Source organism: Malus sylvestris, chromosome 10 (genome assembly GCF_916048215.2).
Source record: "Malus sylvestris chromosome 10, drMalSylv7.2, whole genome shotgun sequence".
NCBI lineage: Eukaryota > Viridiplantae > Streptophyta > Magnoliopsida > Rosales > Rosaceae > Malus > Malus sylvestris.
In genome coordinates, this window is record NC_062269.1 from 13,162,189 (window position 1) to 13,170,460 (window position 8,272).

Genomic DNA, 8,272 nt, shown 5'->3' on the forward strand with positions numbered 1-8,272 from the left:
AAGCGTCAATTTTCTTGGAGTAGGGTTTTGAGTATAGTACGAAGTCATGTGAACTTCCTTCGTACTGTGCCTTGATGGTGCTGGCGATCATCTCTTGCAGTTGTTGGATAGAGAGAGATCCCATGAGTGCCTCTGCTTGGCCTGGCTCCGGCTTCACATCGATTTTCTCCACCGAAGGCTCTTCATCCTCGTCGTTTTCCTTCTTTACTGAACCATCCCCTTGCTCGATTTTCACGTTGGGCTTTACATCTAGTTGGTTGACGAGTGTGGCGATTTGCTGGTCTTTTTCTTCCACAATCCGTGTTAGCCTTGCAATTGCTTCATTCATATGAGCCAGCTGCTCATCGATTGAAGTCGCTCCAGTAGTCATGACTTGCATGGCTGAGTTGCCACTTGTGTCGGCATCGGAAAGCATGAAACCAGAGTACTTCCTTGGGCTTTCCTTCCTTGGCGCCTTTAGCGAAGCCAGGGTGATCAAAGGTTCATGCCTCAGGTGCTCTTGTTCCTTCGGCGGAGTTGATGCAGGGGTGGAAGATGCGGCAGAAAGAGCTCTTGCCTTGCTTCGAGTTATGACGCCCGAAGTAACACCGCCTACGGTGATAACGTTCTTGTTCCTTGCATTGGCTGCGAGAATAACTTGAGCCTTCTTTGATGCCATTTGTGCTTTTTGCTGATTCAAAGATAGAGATGAGAGGTAGAGATGGTCCCACCGGGCGTGCCAAATTTGTAAACACGGAAATTCCTGCGATGAACGAGACAAGAACACGTGTACAAAATAATATTTGTATTAATGATTTAGGGGTTACAATCTCTTCTACAAATTTAGCATCTGATTCTATCTTTGTAATGGGTAGATTTGATGTTGTTGATCCAAAGGGCCGTCGGGGCTTGATCTTGGGATAAACAATTGTGCGGATTTGTTGACGTCATTGATCCAAAGGGCCGTCGGGGCTTGATATAGGGATGAACGAATGATGGATGATGAACACTTTCTTCAAGGGCCGTCGGGGCTTGATCTTGAATTAGTGGAAGTTCTTCAAGGGGCCATTGGGGCTTGATTTCGAATGAGGATTTGACGAAGAACGAAGAGAGCTTTCTTGATCCTTCGGGATTTGCTTGGGAGCTTTGGAGTTTCAAAGCTTCAAGGTTTTGGTGTGAGGTGAATTGGTTATGAATTGGTCTCCCCAAAATGAATGCCTTGGCCTCCTATTTTTAGAATTCCAAAACGTGATTTTTTGGATTTAAATAATTAGATGAAATAAATCATTTCTGCCAGGTGTTGACACGTGTCCTGTTTGATGAATTTTCCGATTTATTTTTATTTTTCGTTTAGTCACATGCTATGTGTAAAATTTATGTGACACATAAACATTGAAATTTTAATTATTGATCAACATTTATTTTACCGAAATTTCGATGTCTACAACCATATACCAGCAAGTACATGATGATTTCAGGTGCTCTAAATCCAAGTTCCAATTTCTACAAAAACAATTATTGTATATCGATATTGTGTTACCCATTTTCGTCATCAACCTGATAGATTAGTGGTCCATCGCTTGACATCATTTTCATGGCACATTAGTTGTAACCACCTCTGAATTTAATTTCCAATATATGTTTTAATAATATGTAAACGATTAGCATACTTTTTAGGGCACCCAAATTGCATGCCATTGGTAGTCTTTCATCAACGACATCCATAATTTGGACACTATAGTTTTTTATTTTTATTTTTTTGATAATTTTCACTTTACTATCCTTAAGTTTTACCAAAATCGCACTTTATTATACTTATTTTTTTTTTCTCACTTTCATATACTTCCATTAATTTTCCTATCAAGTGATATGTTAAGTGATCCCTTCGTTGGCAAACAAGAATATTGAGAAATTATACTTTCATTGATAAAAAATCATAACCTTACTTTCTCCCGTTTTGGTGAGAGTTCTTTTCTCTCTATGAGAACTTTTTGCATTGTTTGTGTGTGGGCTTTCCCGATCTGATTTTCGTTTAACCGTCGTCCCTAGCTGTGGCCGACGTCGATGGCAACCTCTAGTTCGTTTCCCATCTATTTTGTTTATATTTCCCATGCTATTTTTTGATCCTCCATCCCATCTATTGTTGTTTTACCTTGCAATTCTAAACCCTGATCTTCAAATTATCTGTCCTTCCTCCCCTTCATCCATGTTTCAAACACTACAAGAAAACATGGATTAAGTGACGGAATTTTTTGTGGTACGTGCAAATTCATCACATTTGCGTAAAATAGGTGACGCTTTTTTGAAAATTGTCACATTAAGATTTTCATAGGACACCAAAATATTTTGCATCACTTCTACTTTTAGATTCGTCACAAATAAGTGAGCAGGAAAGTTTGCCGCCCAATGAAATGTGAATATGTGACGAAATTTAACATTCATCACATAACGAAAGAGAAGGCCACCTGACCATTCCTCACATATAACATTAAAGTAAAAAAAATTAAAAAAAATATTGAAAGTAATTACAAAACCCCTAAATTGTAAAACCTATTTCACTTTGTTCTCACCCATCCCATCTTCAGCACGCCTTCGTTCTACTCCCTCGCCTTCACTCTGACGACCAACCACCTGGTGGTTGCAGTGACGGTGACCACAACCTCTCCTTCGTCTCCCTCCCTTAGCCACTCGCTCGTCTGCTTTCCGTCACCGTCGAAGTGCTCGAGCATTCAAGCTCTGAAATCCCCAATACAGAGGGTTTTTCTGCTTTTGTTCTCCAAAACTTTGGGTATGTTCTCAATCTCTAGATCCTATCCTTTTCCCTTTAGCTTTTTGTTAGTCTCAACTTTATGGTGCTTTTCTTAGATTTGTTCTATCACTGTAATTTTAAGTTATTTTATGTAATGAATTTGGTTGAGAATCTTAGTTAGGTTTGTAATTTTTTTCTTGGTTGCCTGGGTTTAAGGATGATTAATCCACTTTCTAAATTTTAATTACTTTGAAGTTTGATTTTTGGGAAACTGCAATCTCAAAAATCCAGACATGATTATATCTCCATAATTTCTATGACAGAATGTTCACAAAAGGATTCAAATGTACTGCCAGATTAGATTATTTGTCTTGAATCCTAAGGTAGATCTATAAATGTGGACATTTTGCTTCGACAGAATAACTTCCACCTCAATGCTTCAATCATGTTTTGTGTCTTTAAATCCAAGAAAACTGACTAAACTAAAATAAACTCTCTTGGTCATTTACCATGGGTGGTGAGATGAGGGCCCAAGGAATTTTGGTCAGTGTCTGGTCCACCAATTTTAAAATAGCCACATAGCTCCAAGAAAATAGACAGCAAGTGGTTTCCAGCAAGCTGCCCTTTTCACATCCAAACTTGTTTTCCCACTTTACAAATATTCATTCGAACTTTAATTTACTGTACTGAACCCCTCACACATTTTGTTTGACAAGCCTAAGACTTAAGTCATAAGTTGCTAAATCCCATAAACATATAGCATCTCTAGCAGCTTTAGCTTTACCGCATCAGCACATATCCCAAACTCTAAAGATGAAACAAACTAGTATTAGAATGTGCCTCTCATCATTTCTAGCCTATCATCATCACAAACGTTTAAACTGACTTGAATAGGGAAAAGGGAAGGAAGAAACACTTAAAAGATCTCTACTATTGACAAAGGATATGAATATAGGCAAGGTCTTGGGAGAATATTCTTCTGAATATAAAAGAATAAAGTAACCATGAACGTTCAAGCATTATGTCAAAAAATTCTAAGGCCTGACTACTAAGTGTGTACATATTATCCAGCACAATAATACACGCCCAAAACTCTAATGGAAAATGAGCACGTAGAGATCTGTTTTATGTTCTTAACATTCAATTGCAACATAGTGAACTGAGATAACCCCACTTTTTATAGGACCAAATACAGAGAATAACGGGTAGAAAGTAACATTAAGGGAGAGAAGGCAAAACAAATGGTAAGCACTACTATTCAAAATTTAGCTAGCACAACTGACTCACTTGTTTACATCGGGGTGAAAATTTCTTGTAAGCTTCCGATAAGATGAAAAGTGAGAAGTATATAATAGAAAAATTAGAAGACGATAATCCAGAAGAAGAAAAAACAATACCCAAGAAAAGCCAAAAAACCACAAACCATGATTTATTCAACGCTTCAAGCCTCTCATTATAAGTTATTCGATCTTTCAAGCACATAAATATCACACTAGATGCTTTATGTATCCAAAGAGTGATAGGAGCTTAATTTTATTTTCTAACTTGTATAAATTCCAAAGCATTTCACATGTTGCACCACATCAAGCAATACCCTTGTGTAATTGATTGTGAGTCTTTTCATTTTTTGTCCATTATTATTCTATTTCTATATAATCTTTTTAATTTCAAGCTTGATAACACAAGTCACTTTAAGTACTTATAACTTTCAAGTGCTTGGTAATGGTGAATTTTTATTAAAGTATGTCATTTATTATCCCTTTTGTCTATGTTCGTGTTCTTGTTTATGCTAAATGTAATATAATTTTTTTTAAATAATTGAGTTTGCATATGTGGTATTTTTAATTTTGAGTTGTATTAGATGATATGAGGTGATTGATGCTGATATGGGGTGACTGATGCTGCATCAGTCACCCCATATCGTCTAGTAACCCTAAAACCCTATGCAGCATCAGTCATATGCAGTATCAGTCCTATGCAGCATCAATATGCAGCATCAGTCACCTTATATCAGCATTAGTCCTGTGCAGCATCAGTCACCCCACATCGTCTAATAAGTTGGCTTCAGTGGAGGCCATTTGGACTAAGTTAGGAATGCTCATTTTCTTGTTTTTGAATTCCTGAATGAGATAATCAATTTGAGCAGCTTTCCTTTTTTACTACACTATGATGGCATGCCTATTCACACGACAAGGTAAAGTTGTAATCAACTATTGAAAGTTCCTTCATCATTAACTGGTTAGATTCTAATCCCAGCCTCTGTAGAAATGTTTAGCACTGCACACATTCAGTTTGGTGATTTGGATACATTTTTCACTGGCGTGTTTAGATGGCCTTTATTTATCTTCTACAAAAAAGTACTTGTATAGAAAGAGCTTGAGTGGCAAACGCCTCCTGCCCTATGAGAAAAAGCACAAAATCAAAGAAGCTCTTGAAGGTTTCCTATCTCTAGATACATATGTGTGTGTACTTTGTTTCTTATTAGAAATTTTGTTTTGGAGTCATTCGATTCGTAACAATTTTGGGACATTTTTTTCTGTGCGGAGGGGAAACCGATACCCACCGAGCTTTAGAATGAGGAGGCTGCTCTTTGTTAATAGATCGATTTAGAGGACCAAAACACAACCGGTATGGGGGTTTATAGACATTTTTGGTGGTACCATGCAATGCCTGTGTTGATGATTGATATATAGTCGTTTTTACTGCATGCGTGTTCATAAGATATTATGCAAGGCGAATGTTGATTATTGACTGTCATTTAATGATACTGTCGCAAGAACTGAAACTTGGTTTTCCCAATGCGCAACAAATGAATCGTGGTGGCCAAGTTGATGCAGTTTTTGAATGAGCCTTCTAACTATTAATCATCATTAACTCTGTTAAAAGTTCTCCATTTTCAATCTAACTAGTGACACTAGAAATGATCGACTCTTAATCATTATTGACTCTGTTAAAAGTTCTGATGCTTTGGTCATTTTCCATGGTTAAGCATCTACTGATCTATTTTATTTTTTTTCAAATCTTGTAGGTTATTTATGAAATTATTGAAATATCGTGGAGTACCAGAGTACTATGCAAAAATGGAGTTCCTGTTTATGTTCATATTCTTGCAATCGTAGATTAGTTTGGAAGTTTAATTATACTTTAAGTAGTTTTTGTTAATTTTTTTTTGTTAGTAGATTATCTAGTCCTGACATTTGGAGTCTTGATAACTTACTAGGCTACGATAAATTAGTGAAATCAAATATGCAAAAGGAGAATAAAGATATGATAGCACAACTGAAGGGTTGCAAGCCAAGGGCAGACCAACAGCATCTCCAGAGGTAGTGATATCACTTTAGCCTTCATTAGTTAGTGATATTAGTTTAGCCTTCATTAGTAGTGATATCAATTTGATCTTTATAAAAGTCGAATGCTTTAAAATGATAGTGAATAAGTAGTTTATGGTATGAAACTAGATATATTTTTCTTGTTAATTAATGGAATTTTAATCTAGGATGTTTTCAAGCAAAATTCATATAATCGTAAGAAACAAATTAAAGTATTACCACAAGGGGCAAAACCATTTCATCCAACATGCAAGGAAGGCTCGGTAATGAAATTAAAGCACATATAAAATTCGTTTTGTAATTTAGATAGGCTTATCTGTTATGTTTCATTCTTCTTACTGTAACTATTTCTTCAATTCTTATTTTCTTCTCTTTTGTTAATGTTATTCAAATTCTCAATGCACCTGCTATTGTCTAGACAAAAATACACCAATGTTTTCTTCTCTTTTATTATGTAAGGATAAGATGAAGAAAAAGAAGGATGGAATTAAAGGAGAAAGTATTCAAGAAGCACCTGACATAGTGATAGTGATCTTTCAAATGACAATGATACTTGTGCTGAATTGAAGACCATGATATGGTTGATGACTTATGTATTTTGTTGTTGGTTTCAAACATGCACATGTTATACCTGTTTTATTATCGACTTAGTGGCTTAGAATCTTGTTAGCATCTCAATATGTCTAGAGGTGTTAGGATGCTTATGTTAGCTTTTAGGATATACTTGGTGTATGTATTGGATGTTACCTAACTTATTGATCAATGAAATGTGATTAACCAAAGTATTACCTCATATTGTTATGAGTGCTAATTCTAGATGACAAAGAAGGGTATGAATTGCTCCTAATAGGTATATGAATTTGACACATGTGACACAAATTGTGCCACATGCCAAAGGAATATGTGACGCATTCAATCTCACTTATCATCAGCCATAGCATTTTACGATCAGATTGCGTGATGATAAATTCCTCACTTATACATTTGTTATGTGACGAACTTATAGGTCACTAACTTTTGTGTTTTGTGACGCTTATTTCGTCACACGTAAAGTTATTAAGTGACAAATGCGGCGTCACGAATAGTAAAAATATGTGGCGAATGAAAAAATTCATCACTAAACTATAGGTGACGCTGTATAGGTGACACACATAGTGACGTTAGATTTGTCACATATAATCAAATGTGATGAATTTTCATGTTTATGTGATGAATGTTTGTCGCCACATAAGTCATGTTTTCTTGTAGTGAAACAACTAATTTCTCCCACTTCTCTTATTTCTTTCCACTATGTTCTCGTTTTTTTTTCTCATCCCCTAAAATTGCTCCATCCCCCTTTGTTTTCACACCAATCTTGATATGCAACTATATCTCCTAAACAAGTTTTGACGCAGATTTGCCAGAAGGTGCATAAAGCTCCGATTCGGGTGTTTACACCACCACCTTCTACTTGTGTGACTTTGTTGGCATGGATGCATGTGATTTTCCCATTGGCATCCCTATCAGTTTCTTTCGTGGTGTGGTGGCGGATCGTCAAGTGTTGGTTCAAGGATGATGAAGCTATGTGTTTTCCTCTTCCTGGGAATTTGTCTAATCAGAATTTAGGCTGCAAGATGATGGAGAATCTGTGGTGTTATGGTGATGGCAAGGGTATAATTACTTTGGTTTTTTTGTTTGCTTGGTTTTTGCGCTCACCCTTTTAGGATGCTTATGTTAGTTTGTTGAGTTAGTTTGGCTAAGTTTGTTATGTTACCTAACAAACAATTACAACAAATTAACAGAATGAAAAACTAAGCTAAGTTTTATCTTTTATGAGAGAATTGTCTTTAATATTCCCCCCTCAAACTGAACTTAGGAACTCTGAGTGAAAGTTTATGTCTGAGAAGAAGAAATCTTGGTTTTGACAATGAATTGGTACAGATGTTTGCAATCTGGTCTTGTGAGCAAACAAACTGAATTGAAACAACATTGAAATGACCTTTTCTTTTATATATTGGTAGTATATCTCCACGTGTGTGGTTTGAGCATGGAAGATTAGGTTCTTTGCTAAGGATATTGCTGGAATATTGTCACACCAGAGCTTAGGAGGAAAAGAAAAGACCAAGCCAACACTAACTAAAGGTCTGCATATCCAAGTAAGCTTTGCAACAATGTTTGCTAATGATTTATACCCTGCCTCAGTAGATGATCTAGTCACTGTAGGCTGTTTCTTGAC

General features: G+C 36.3%; 1 long non-coding RNA gene across 2 annotated transcripts; it reads left to right on the forward strand.

Moving 5' to 3' along the window:
- Window positions 1–2,528: 2,528 nt before the first annotated feature.
- LOC126584660 (uncharacterized) lies at window positions 2,529–6,845 on the forward strand. 2 transcript variants are annotated; one of them, XR_007610059.1, is made up of 3 exons: window positions 2,529–2,767; window positions 5,757–6,051; window positions 6,517–6,845. It is a non-coding gene; the product is annotated as an uncharacterized LOC126584660 (long non-coding RNA). The 2 variants fall into 2 exon arrangements; XR_007610058.1 differs by having other exon boundaries at window positions 5,757–6,845.
- The last annotated feature ends 1,427 nt before the right edge of the window (window positions 6,846–8,272 follow it).